This window comes from Lathyrus oleraceus, chromosome 7 (assembly GCF_024323335.1).
Source record: "Lathyrus oleraceus cultivar Zhongwan6 chromosome 7, CAAS_Psat_ZW6_1.0, whole genome shotgun sequence".
Classification (NCBI taxonomy): domain Eukaryota; kingdom Viridiplantae; phylum Streptophyta; class Magnoliopsida; order Fabales; family Fabaceae; genus Lathyrus; species Lathyrus oleraceus.
In genome coordinates this window covers 109,239,415-109,253,353 of record NC_066585.1, presented here as the reverse complement: position 1 = coordinate 109,253,353, position 13,939 = coordinate 109,239,415, and the positions used below count along the sequence as shown (strand labels likewise).

Genomic DNA, 13,939 nt, shown 5'->3' with positions numbered 1-13,939 from the left:
ATGAGAGCATAGATATCCTCAGCTTGTGTTCTGAGATGTTAGCAAGTATGCAATCATGAGACTTAATGCCTTTCTAAGTTAAGGAGAAGGAAATGTAGTCTCCAAGTTGCTGCATAAGAGTCCCGCCTCGGTTAGTGAAGGAAGAAATATAATACATGTCAAATATAAAGCACAAAACAAACATGCATTTAAACTCATACCTTTCTCGGCCTTTTGGCTAAGATCAAGTGTAGTATCTGTTCTTATCAGTTTAATATCTGATATGTGGACCAATGGTCCACACGATATTAAATTTATTTCTTGAGGGGGAGAGTCCACTTCAATAGCTTGCTATTGGGTCTCTCAAGCGTCGCTTTTGCGTTGCACTTTAGCAATAGCATGGCACACCCCACCAAACCTAGTTCAATATTCTAAATTACTTGCTAATTTATTTATATTTTAATTTACATAAGTATGTACATCTTGGTAATAAAATCTCTTTTCTTTATTATAAAGTTTGAGTCCCTTCTAAATGAGTAAAGTTATCTCTATTTTTTAAATAAGGAAATATTTATTTAATTCAGCACAACATTATAGTTTTTGTATATGTGTTTATATGTTGCAAACCAAATTTCATAAAATGAATGAATGAAGAAAATGAAGGAAAACGGTTAAAAAAATGTAATCAGGACAAAAAGACAATGATTTTCTGAGTCAGGGGAGTATTAAAACGGTTAAAAAATGTAATAAGGACAAAAAGACAATGATTTTCTGAGTCAGGGGAGTATTACTTGTGTAGTCGTAAGCCTTCTCTCAAATCATTTTCCCGGCGATCTTTCAATTCTTTTTACCAAGGTAGTCTTGCATCTGGAATTTTTTTACAAGATTAAGGAACCAACACAGTTGTAACCCCACATGGAAATACAGTAGTGAGATATTTCATTAGAAAATAAAATATCTTATATAAAAAAGGGATTGAAAATTTAAGAATTAGAATTTTGTAGTTTAAATATGATGAGACTTCCTTGAATTTTGCTGACTTTGTAACTTACTACACCAAAGTTCACTCTCAGCTCGGATGATCTCCTACCAGTGAACTCACCACTAATTTCTATCTTTCCTGTGAAAAAATGGAAACCAAGGTTCGCGAATCAGGGATAATTGCTAAAATGCATACAAATTACAAAATAAACTAACCATATCTTTTCTGCATTCTCATGAATCACGGGCCCATTTATTGACAAATTATGTACATTGTTCTTACATGTTCCGCAGTTGGCCAAACTTCGGTCCCAAAATTAGCACTACAGATGTTGGGATTTTCTCAACACATGAACCTTTGTTTCCAACAAAAAGAAAAGTGTCGATGTTGAACATATTGATTCAGTCATATCTCAAACAATACGGACCAAAAGTGTATCAAAGTCAAATTCAAAATGTTGAGATTAATGATCATTATAATGAATGTGATTATTAGCCATTAGTCATGATAGTATATGAAAAGTCATTTAAGTAGCTAAATGGATTATTTGAAAAGCTTATAATGCATTAATCTCAAAGTACTAAAGTCACATTAATTCAAAGAGGCGATTCTTGTAAAATAATATTAATGCTATATAAAACTCCAGAATCATAAGCTCAATCTTGACCAAATAAGCTCATGTATAATAAACAACTTAATTAAGGGATTCTCATAAAGAAGAGTCCACTACAAATAGCTTGACCAAGTTTATGTCATTTAACTAGTCATTACAAAGGTTCAGTCGATTTGGAATCAATAAAACTATAGGATAAAATATGCTTCAAGTTTTTCATAACTAACCTTTTGGCACCATCACTCTCCATCACAATACAAATACATCAAAGACTTTCTACAAAAAAAGCCAACATGAGCAACGCCAATCCAATAAATTATCATTAAATCAATATATGAAGAATATTCATAAAATATCATTCATCCACAATTGGTAAAAAATGAAACACTACTGCAAAAATAAATGTGACAGAATCATACTCAGCTAAAATGTATGCTTTCTCGTACCCTAGAAACCTACTTTGATCAGATGTCTGCAAGATCAATAAAACTTTAGTATAAGATAGGCTTCAAGGGTATGATGATTCCCAAAGAGTAAAGTAGTATTTATAGGTCCAATTCAACTTTTTCATAACCAACCCTTTTAGCACCATCAATCTGTAACAATACAAATACATCAAAGACTTTCTACAAAATTCCAACATGACCAATTCCAACCCCATAAATTATCATTCAATCAGTATATGGAGAATATTCATAAATTATCATTTCGTGGGCATTTTGTAAAAAATGAAACACAACTACAAAAATAAATGTGACAGAATCATACTTTCAGCTAAAATGTATGCTTTCTTGTGCCAACACAAAGAAATGATTTGATGACATTGATTCATCAAACATTTTTAATAACAGATTGAAAGTGCTTCTTAAATCTCTGGGATACTAATTATTATTTTGTAGATAAACAAATGTAGTTATCTTTGTATTTTATCCAACACCCAATTTTGAACATGGGTCTTGTAACTCTTTTAAGTCTTAACACAAACATATTGAGCTACACAATTCTCTCTACTTTATTGAAAATACTTTATTGTTAACCAATGGCTTTCCCTTTCTTTACATTATAATTTAAGGTGTTTGCTACGTCAAACACCCCCAGCCATTTAAATAAATTGATTATAATTAATAGCATTAGCAACCTTAAGAATTAAATTTGCAGCAGTGCCTAACCTTGGCAGAAACTATTGGACTGGCAAGACATTGGTTCCAAGATAGCTTTGCATCTTTCTGCTTGCTCCGCCCCAACTTTAGTTACCGAGACACTGTATAGAAAGCAAAGCTAAATCCCACTTTCTGCATTCCAAGTACTAAGATCACACCTTAAATTAATCACTTTCTTTAATAAAGTTATTAACTAATTTTTTACTGTAGTTGCTTTGGTGAAATCATCTGCACCATCTGACAAAACATGATACGCAACCGAAAAACCAACTTCAACACAAGTCGGAGTCGGAGTTAATGTTTTACATAGTTTGATGATAATGTAGTGGAGTAGAATAAGGTAGTTAGTATTCATTCGGCTGATGAAAGATCTCAATATGAAACACATGAATAGGGAAGTTAAAATTCATTGCAAATACCAATTTTCGATTCAACTAAAAGTAAGAAGGAACGAAAAATCCAATCCAATAATAAGAGCCAAAGTGAACCTGTAATGCTTGAAGTTGGTCGGTTTCAAGTGGAGAAAAAAAAAGCAGTAGTAAATAGAGTGGGAAGTACATTGCTAACTACTAATAGTAGTTGAGTCCCACATCGAAAGAATATGAAAGGTATTGAGAGAAGCAAGAGTATAAAATAACTTGAATACCAACATTGCAACATACTTACCTGGATGGGGTCAATGGTTGATCTTGAAGGACCATGGCCTAGGAGAGTGACCTCCATTGCACTTAGGAGGGGTGCTATCCTAAGGTCTACCCAAGTGGTGGAACCTACATCATAATTTGTTGCAGTGGGGGCCTGCGTTCGCGCGGCCCTCTCTTATTCTAATATCAAATTTTGAGGAATAATTTCTCCTTATATAATTATATAGATTGTAACTCTTATATTTCATATCAATCTAAGTTTATTTTCAATTTAGAAGTGACAGTCCAGGATGGTGCCTCCACCAAACCAATCTGCCATGTTCTGTCACGTTTGTGTTGCAGATTTTAATTCGGGAGATGTAGTTGCTCGTAATGTGTTAAAGGCAAAGTGGGATATATTGGCAGGCTCAACAGACGTCTGATCCTTCCACGGCCAGGATGGTGCAGCCACAATCCTAAATTGTCAAGCCTTATCCCATATGGGTCACATCACCTTGGTGCTCCCATATGGGTCTAAATGGATATTCTGGCCAATGTGTGACTTAATGGATATAAATTTGTATAATATTAAGATGGAACATGGTTCTTTAAATGGCTTACTTTGAACTCGACACTCCCCAACTATTTTTGACATGTTATAACATTAATCATTGAAAACATGCGGTTGAGGGATTTAATCCACATATATAGAGAGTGATTTAATCTATTCAAAAAGTTATACACAGACTAAATACCCTCAAAAAATATCCAAAACCAATGACAGAGTAATGGAATGCAGCACTTACAATTTGTAAAGTAAACAACCATATATACCTGGTTTAGCTTAGAGTGACAACAAGTCACATTATAACTTGCCACTGCTGCTTCATCAAGCTCTGGTTTTGTTCCCAAAACTGACTCAGATTTCTATAATGCTTTCTCGTACTTAGCATTCCTTAGGAATTTAAACAAGTAATGGACATTAGGATTATTAGGAAGATATCATTAATTCATTCAATCCATCTAGATATACTCCTAAAAAATTGGATGCTTCGCAATTATAGCCTTTTCTGTCTCAAACAAACATTGCAGATTAAAACTACATATAAAATTGCCATGTCCGTCTTGTCTTTACAAGAATAAAAAGAGTCAGTGACAACTCTATCAATTTGCTACTCCTTTTACCCGGGAACTCTAAGAGTCCCTCAACACTAAGGGATACAAACCTGCTAAAAAACAGATAGCTAAATAAAGTTTACCAATGAAGTTGTTATTCAGTGCAAGTTGAATAAAAAATTAACACTTTGGTTAATTAAAGCTGTAATAATTTGATTCTTCTGCCACAAAAAGTAACTCTCATTTTTATATAAAAAATAGTTTTCAACCGAACTAACAATTCAACAAAAAAAGGAGAAGAATTGGCAGGTAACATTTAAAGAAGCATCTTTCCACACTAAAACCTTTGTTAAGCACGGTACTACAAAATGAAACATTATAAGTCATCAAACTAATAAAAATGTAGTTTTTGCTGTCAATATTTTTCAACAATGGCAGAACTTGCTCTAAAATGTCAATGTCTTGATGTCTAATCACTAACTGAATTTTTGGCTCCATGGGCCCTCTTAAGAAAGGCTTACACCCAAGGTTGTTTCTGTGTATATGCATTTAGCTTCCTTGGTTGTCTTGATGTATTTCATAATTATGAACAAATGGGTTTTGTTTATAGCATTTCAAAAAACACTGGATTCAGTCAACTTTGCATATATGAAATCAATTTGAGCAGAAAATACATTTGAAGTATAGAATCTCCCTCTTGGTTTAATTAATGTTACATAAGAGCAAGCTACATCATACTTGTGTTGACAAGAACACTAGTAGACTTCTAATTATTGTATTAATGTCCCACATCACCAAGTTAGCAAAGAAGAAGAAACTATGACAGATATAAAAGACATAATAAGCATGTCTTTCAACTCATACCTTTCTCGGCCTTTTGGCTAAGATCAAGTGTAGTATCTGTTCTTATCAGTTTAATATCTGATATGTGAGTCATTGACTCACACGATTTTAAATTTATTTCTTGAGGGGGAGAGTACACTACAATAGCTTGCTATTGGGTCTCTGGTGTGTCACCTTTGTATTGCACTATTGCATTGGCTTGGCACACCCCACCAAACCTAGTTCAAATTTATGTTCTTCATTTCTCCTAACTGTTATACTTTTACTATATTGTATATTGGATAATATCTTACGATGTAGTATTATGTAAATTAAGGATCATGATGATTTTAAATCAAAGAAATTTAAGTTAAAACATACACATTTTTTAGAAGTTCCAAGGCTAGACATGCAAATCCCAATTGAATCCAAAAAGTACTCTGTGAAAATAAGGAAACGGATTCAATGCATAATCCCAAGCCAATAAAAAGCATGTGACTTGAGAAATACAACCAATACAATGTTGTAGATACCTCAATACTTTTATGCTGCATTTGTAGTTCCACCTCAATACTTTTATGCTGCATTTGTAGTTCCAGAATGCAATTTTGGATTTGTATTTCTTGTAAATATGAAATCGCACAATGGTCAGAGTCATGCATCTTGGAGCATATGATCAAGATCCTGCCTCACATCCAACCTTGTATAACAGATTCGATTACAAAATCTAAATGCATACCATCTGATAATTAATTCTACAATTTTGTATGACTGGGTGAGATGAGGGATTTCCTTATTACAAGGGGTTTGAATCCACAAATGCTTATAATAAGATGTCACAAATAATGATTATATAAATAAAACATGAGATATTTTTAAAACTAAAAACAGTTTACTGAAATTTCTTATTGAAAGCATTATCAAAACATACCTGGAGCAATATAACCATGTGTGACAATTTTTGCTTCACAATCTTCATCAAACAAGATGCTGCTATGAATAACAGGTGGAGAACATTCATGGTGCAAATAGCAAATCCCAGTTGCACCTCCCAATGCAATCTTCATCCAAATGACTATTACATTAACATCAGTATCCACTTGGTGAAAAGATGCTGTTTGTTTTTTAGTTCCTTTTGACATTTTTGTAACTTGTTTGCTCTTCGAATCCTAAAGTTTCTACACATCAAAACCACGACGATGAGGATAACAACAACCAACAACCTTACATATTTATAACCAAAGAGAATTCTTCAATGACCATGATCTTTATCACAAATATTCAAATCAGAATTTATTGAAATTTTTGGAATTTTCTCAACACATGAACCTTTATTTCCAACAAAAACAGCACTGTGGATGTTGAACATTTCGATTCAGTCAATCTCAAACATCCAAATTAGGCCTCCATAGAACCAAAAAAGTAATGGTGTGGATGTTGAACATTTCGATTCAGTCAATCTCAAACATCCAAATTAGGCCTCCATAGAACCAAAAAAGTAATGGTCCAGAGGCTAGGCTCGACAGATGTTGTGGACTGAGGAAGCAGTGGCCCGTGATCCCTCCACTGTCAGAAGTAGGAAGTGTTCGTTGCTCTGTGAAACCAGCCTCACGCTGTACCCTCCTGTCTAAGACACACAATACCCGTGCCTTCGCACAAGTCCCATGGGTCAACTCGCAACTTGGAGCGGGCAGGCCAACATGGTGCAACCACAACACCAACCTATTAAGCCTTAGCCATGTTCCATCACCTTGGTGCCCCCACATGGGTCACAAGCTGGCGCTACTCAGCTCGGCAAACAAACTAGCATGTCAGACATTTATAAACACTTGCATGTGTAATATTGTAGCCAATGTGGGACTTAAAGGATATAAATTTGTATAGTACATACTATTAAGATGGAACATGTTATAAAACTAATCATTGAAAGATGCGGTTGAAAAGGTTTCTCAAATGGCTTACTTTGTACTCGGCACTCCCCAACTACTTTTGACATGTTATAACACTAATCATTGAAAAGATGTGGTTGAGGGAATTAATCTACATATATAAAGGAATTACTGGACACTCAAAAAAATGATCCAAAACCAATGACCGGAATGCAGTACATACAATTTGTAAATGTCGTAAAATACCTGAAGATTTGGGACATAGAGATTATCTTTGTATTTGACTCGAGATGAATCTTCTAGACCCGACGCACCACCAACCACGCCAGGAGCTAACATGGCATACCCTGCTGGGTTAGCAAAGTTTCCAAATCCTGTAGGATTTCCAGCAGGAACAGGTTTGAACTGTTGAACTCCGTATTTAAGGTTATTGGCATTAAGATGGGAACCGCCTCTAGGCATCAATACATAGTTTCCATTCGTAGGATGAGGATAGGGAGCACTGTTTGAGTATCCCGGCACAGCCATGTGCGGTACATAGACTGGAGATAGAAACTGACGATAGGGGAATACGATTAGCATAATGTGAAAGATGAACTTGTGGATACATCTGTGCAACTTGATGTTGTTGTTGTTGCACCATGGCAATTGTGGATGTGGGAACATTGTTTGCAGCGTGGGAGTTCAAAACCTGATATGGCCATAGTATGTTAAAATGAAGTAAGAATCAAAGGAATTAGGTAAGTGACGAAAAGACCAACAAAAACACTGCCAGCTTGAGAGTAACAACAAGCAACATTATTACCTGCCACTGCTGCTTCATTAGGCTCTAATTTTGTTCCCAAAACTGACTCAAATTTCTCTAATGCTTCCTCGTACTTCACATTCCTTAGGAATTTAAACAGGAAAGTAACGTACATTAGGATTATCAGGAAGATACCATTAATTCTTGTCATTCTAATCTAGATATAGTCCTGGCAAATTGGATGCTTTGAAATTAAAGCTTTTTTTTGCCTCAAACTAGGTGTTGCAGATTACAATTTCATATAAAAATGTCATGTCTATCTTGTCGTTACAAGAACAAAATCACCAATCCTTTATTTCTTATTTTAATATGCAATTGAATAATAAAGGGAAAATATTAAATATTTACTTAATCCAGCACAACATTATGGTTTTTGTATGTTTACATGATTATATGTTGCAAACCAAATCTCGTAGAATGCCCAATAATGTTATATGTGAAATAACAGTACTTAATCTCTATAGCAGATTAAACAAAATACTTCAATTCTGAAATGCCATGGATAAGATAAATGAAGGAAAACTGTTAAGGGCAGAAAGAAAACGATTTTCTGAGTCGGGGGAGTCTTACTTGTATAGTCGTAAGCCTTCTCTCAAATCATTTTCCCAACGCTCATTCAATTCTCTTTTCCTTACAAGATTGAAGAATGAAAACGGTTGTAACCCCACATGGAAATGCAGTAGTGACCACAATCATAAGCTCAACCTTGATCAAATAAGGCCTTATTTGGATAAACAACTTAATCAAGACCTTTATCATAAAATGCTTATGTATAAGCTATTCTCTATAACAAAAAGTAAACTAAAATCAAACAGTTATTATCGAAATTATTAGCTAATTAATAGGCTATGATGGAGAGTGTGTCGAAATCAGCTGAAAACAACTTGTGAAAATGTGATATATATAGTTTCCATAAACCCTTCGAAACAGTCATATTCAAATAGAATCCAAAGAAACCCTAAGCCTTTAATTCAAATAACTATGTTGAAGACGATATAAGTTACAACATCCCTACCTCATACTCTTCATCTTTCGATGCTTCAGATGAAGCTTTAACCACAAAAAGAAATGCTTTTGATTTTCAGAAATGGGTTTTTGAGAAACTATAACAGAAAAAAGGTTTCTGGAAGAAAAGAGCTTCATCTTTACCCGGGAAATTTTTATATTTTTTAGGTGATTTTTAATTAATTTATATTATTTATTTTTAAGCTAATTATTTAATGATTTGTATTATCTTATTAATGGGGTGGTAATTGATTAAATTTTTGTTTAGTACTAATAAGTTAGGCATAGGATTGTAGGAGTGTATTACTATATTAATTTTTTGTCTAAATTATGAGAATATTATAAAATTATATTTCAGTACCATTAGTTTATTAAATTTTATGTCACTTTTTTATAATAGTTTATTTTAAAATCAATTAAAATTTATTTAAAGATATAGGTACCTAATCAAAATTTATGGACATAAAACATAAACGATTGCATTCATCTCAAAGACACCATCAAGAAATTGATAAAAAAAATTGAGTCAATATATCCAAGAAAACCAAAGGAAGGAAAATCGCTAGGGAGGAAAGGGATCCCTCATAGAATCCAAAAGACTGACATACCTTAAATTTTACATTAAATTTGAAACTGATTTGTAATTTTGCCAATGAACTATTGGAATTATATGGTACCCGCTCATGTGAATTGAACCCCCTCGTGCGAGATGGTCTTTGTTAACTGGTTGTTAATTAACTATTTATTCCATTTGTTTTAGCTGTTAATTTAATTACAAATTGTCGGTCATGCTGAGATGAGCTTCTAGCTCCAATTTGTCACGTTTTATACGGGCTGCTCTGAACATTTTGAGAGGATTTTGTTGCTGCAGGTGGTGATCGTTCGATGTCGGAGGGCATTATGGTGATGGTCAAACAAGGCCTTAGCTGCAGCAGGATGTGGTAAGTTTATGCCTTAGTAAGCTTGCACATGGCTTGGTATATCAGTGTCGAGGTTGTTAGGAAGTGTATGTGTTAGTTTTGGCTACTGCTAGAAGTTAAACTTAACGTGAAATTGCTATATACGAAAGTGGAACCATGTGATAGAAATTGATATGAAAAGTCAGTTGATTTTGTTATGGATTTTGATTGTTAATTTGAAATTGGAATAGTGCAAGGTTTAATTTGGAAAAGTGGAATCAAGCTTGAAGAATGGAATAGACTTGAAGATCAATTTGAAATGATCTTATGGAATGTTAATTTGGGATGTCTGAATGTAATTTTGTGAATTTGGAAATGGATTTGAGTGTACATTTGGAAATGTTGGATTATTCATAATTGTAATGGAAATTTAATATTTGTAATGAAGTGTAATTGAATGTTGTCTGAAATGTAGATTAATGGGAAATTATGGAACTTTGAAGGTGTAATAAATTTGAACATGAACGTGTTAATAAATGAAAAGTTTTTGAATGGTATTGAATATCATTTGGGAAATTAAAATGAATGTTTGAATGCCATTGATTTGAATTGGAATGTGTATGGACAATTTTGAATGAAGTGTAATGAATGATTTGAATAAAAATGAAAAATGATGTCCTACTTTCAAGAATCAAGTTTGAATCCAAGATATTTGGTTGAACCATGGGCTTGTATGGGGACAAAGAAACTTGGTCCAGTGTATCCCGAATCAATGACCGTATTCAACAATAAATCAATGGAACATGGAAACTATGCACCATGAATTAGTGAATGCACTATAAGAAATTAAGTAATTAACCATGAATAAAACTACCATCAACCACTATTGACTAGTAGGGTTTAAGTCTACCAGACCAATCATATGTATAAGGACAAATAAACAAACACCGAGGCTCCCAAAGCACACTCAAGAAAATGCTCCCTAAAAACTAGGGTTTCAAAGTCAATAGATAAGTCATGATTTCCAAAGTGGTCAAGCAAGCATCATCATTGAATCACAAATGTCAAGCAAAATGGACTAGGATGATCAGATTAACAATCAAAGAACCATCAACGGCATGGACCCAGAAAATTAGGGTTGCAAGCTAAAACAAAACATCATAACTCAAACAACAAGCCCAAACCCAATGACCTCCTAAAATTAGGGTTTAGGTACAAAGAGACACCATGATCCCACTTTAAGCCAAGACCTCAAGGAGTAGGATTTTCTCCCATATGATGAACCACACTCCAATACTCAGGTAAAACCCTAGTTTTAATTACCACCAGCTTTGAATCTATGAGATTGTGTTAATGTGAATACATGATGCATATGAATGAAGATGAATCTTAAGTCATGGGTCAGATGAAAAGTGAAAAGGGGAGGACAAATTTTGGGATACGACAATGTTGAACATATTGATTCAGTCATATCTCAAACAATATAGACCAAAAGTGTATCAAAGTCATATTCAAAATCTTGAGATTTATGATCATTATAATGAATGTGAATATTTAGCCATTAGTGTAGGTGAAAAGTCATTTAAGTAGTTAAATGGATTATTTGAAAAGCTTATAATGCATTATTAAAAGTAGTGCTACTTGTAAGAACTTGCTTTGAGCATGATATGATATCATTAATCTCAAAGTACTAAAGTCACATATATTTAAATAGGCGATTCTTGTAAAAAATATTAATGCAATATAAAACTTCGGAATCATAAGCTCAATCTTGGCCAAATAAGTTCATGTATAGATAAACAATTTAATTAAGGGATTCTCATAAAAATGCTTGTGTTATAAGCTATTCTCTATAATAAGAGATAAACTAAATTTAAACTATTTTCATAAAACTATAAGCTATTTTATAAACTGTGATGGATAACATGTAAAATTTCATAAAACTATAAGCTATTTTAAAACTGTGATGGATAACATGTAAAAGAAAAGCTGAAAATAACATATAAACACAAAATATGCTAGTACATATCAAATAGTTAAACTGAGATAAATCAATTCAAACATACTCTAAGCTTGAAGATGATATGCTACTATTGATCGCAAAGATATACCAAACAACCACCTGACCCAACATCAAATGAAGCTTTAACCACGAAAAGGAATAGTTTTGAAATTTTTGGTTTTGGAGTAAGTACTAGTGGGAGTGCGAAGCTAAACACATTTGATTTTTGTTTTTAGCTCTTTGAATAAATTTGTGGAAACAAGAGTGACTGAGACTAACAACTCTCTCAGTTCTCTTTACCCACCAAATTTTATATATTTAGATTTTTAAATCTATTTTTACAATTCTATAACAAATTATTTTAGATTTTTTTTTATTTTTTGATAAATAATTTTTAAGTATAATATTGTAACACCTTAAACATTTTAAATATATTAAATATGTATTTTTAAATATTTTTTAATTTATTATTTATTCAACGGTTACTTACTCCCCCTTTCAATTGATGATATTCAATTTGTCAGGGTTTATTTTATGATAATGGTCCTAACTTCTTGTGATAGTCTATCTTATATAAGGATCAGATGAAGTACAACAAGACTTCACTTGTGACTAATAAAATCATAGTTAATTAATTTTTTTGACTTATATCCTATCTTTCTCTTAGATCATAATGAACCAAATCTATAGTAGAATATCTATTAAATGAAAAAAATATATCGAGTTACACTCTTTAGTTAAATAATTCTTATAAATTAAAAAAATGAAATATATGAATAAAATAAAAAATTATGTTTTTTATAACATATTTATCAAATATTGATTTATTTACTTTTATTATAATTATAAAAATGTGTAAAGAAATATTAATCAAAGAGTACCACTTAAAGAAATAATAATAATATAATAAAATTACAATTAAAGATTTATTTTGAGATTTTTTATTTAAGAAAATGATCAATTACGCAAAATAACAATTCATTATTAATTTATTTATTTATTTTATATAGTTTTCCATATCACCTTTTTGAATCTTTACAAAAAAATATTTCCAAATCTATGCAAGCTTGTGACAAATATTTTTATCAATTGACAATAATATGAAAACATAGGAGAATATTAATCATTCGCATAACTTCACATTTTGAAATCTTAATTTTTAAGTGAACAAATATTTTTGAAAAAAAAATAATATTTTTTTATGAAAAACTGTTGATTTATAAAATCAATTGTTTATTTAAATTAATATATAAATAAATACTGTCGTCAAATATTGAACTAACACGTACAAGTTGAGTCACCTCACTCGACCATAAAAAAAAATATAATTCACTATTAATGAATGACGTAAAAAATTAAATAATAATATAAAAATAGCATAAAATTACTATTCATTTTTGTTCTAGGCTGACCAGAATGGTCATGGACCGGCGATCAGAAGTGAGCATTGATTCACTTAAAATTGTTCATAGTCCAAAGAAACTACCATATGGAAGAGTACAAGAGATACAAGGTCAGGATACAACTAACGACTCCCCGCACCACCCTCATAGAGAATAGCAGGTTGTTATTACAATTTCAAATGCAAATTTCACTCACTTTTCCCCTTCACATACTAACTTGAGTACTTGAGTGTTAACTTTGCATGTCATTCCCTCCTTCTTCGCATATGAGGCTCAGGATTGTTGTTGTCCATCGCAACCATCAATTCTACAATCAATTTTGGTTCCATAATAAACAGTGGCGCCATCAATGAGAAACCTAGCTACTCATGTTGAACTAAATCAATACCAATAGTATAGATTCAAATGACATACAAATTTATTGAAGAAGAAACTCTCAAATGGCTTCAATGGTCTCCAAAAGCTCCAAAATCGCTCTTAAGCGTCACTTCAAGATCTTAGTAATTGAACCCCCTATTTTTTCCTTTTTGAAACAGTCAAAAAATGTGTGAGCAAAAATATGCAACGTGGACGCGTTGCACCATCATTACTTCAGGACCTAATATAAATCGTAGTAGTAATAAAATTACAGCAATAAGTAG

General features: G+C 32.5%; 1 protein-coding gene and 3 non-coding genes across 17 annotated transcripts in view; 3 read left to right on the top strand and 1 right to left on the bottom strand.

Annotated features, from left to right (window-relative positions):
* LOC127108040 (uncharacterized) overlaps positions 1–13,939 on the bottom strand; it is a 172,663-nt gene that overhangs the window by 88,836 nt on the left and 69,888 nt on the right. For 4 of the 14 annotated variants that reach the window (XR_007795898.1, XR_007795900.1, XR_007795902.1 and 1 more), the window contains exons 1-6: positions 9,005–9,134; positions 8,560–8,710; positions 7,990–8,072; positions 7,431–7,875; positions 6,227–6,473; positions 1,802–4,312 (exon numbers count right to left, since the gene is read on the bottom strand). The exons of 4 other annotated variants lie outside the window; for them this stretch is intronic. The gene's annotated coding sequence lies outside the window, so the exon portion shown is untranslated. Of the gene's footprint in view, positions 1–1,801; positions 4,313–6,226; positions 6,474–6,789; positions 7,078–7,430; positions 7,876–7,989; positions 8,073–8,559; positions 8,711–9,004; positions 9,135–13,939 lie in introns of those variants that run through there. 6 more of the 14 variants (XR_007795910.1, XR_007795914.1, XR_007795922.1 and 3 more) reach the window with 4 other exon arrangements.
* On the top strand, positions 197–392 carry LOC127109584 (U2 spliceosomal RNA). Its single transcript, XR_007796858.1, has one exon. It is a non-coding gene; the product is annotated as a U2 spliceosomal RNA (small nuclear RNA).
* LOC127109079 (U1 spliceosomal RNA) lies at positions 3,393–3,553 on the top strand. Its single transcript, XR_007796534.1, has one exon. It is a non-coding gene; the product is annotated as a U1 spliceosomal RNA (small nuclear RNA).
* On the top strand, positions 5,334–5,529 carry LOC127109718 (U2 spliceosomal RNA). Its single transcript, XR_007796986.1, has one exon. It is a non-coding gene; the product is annotated as a U2 spliceosomal RNA (small nuclear RNA).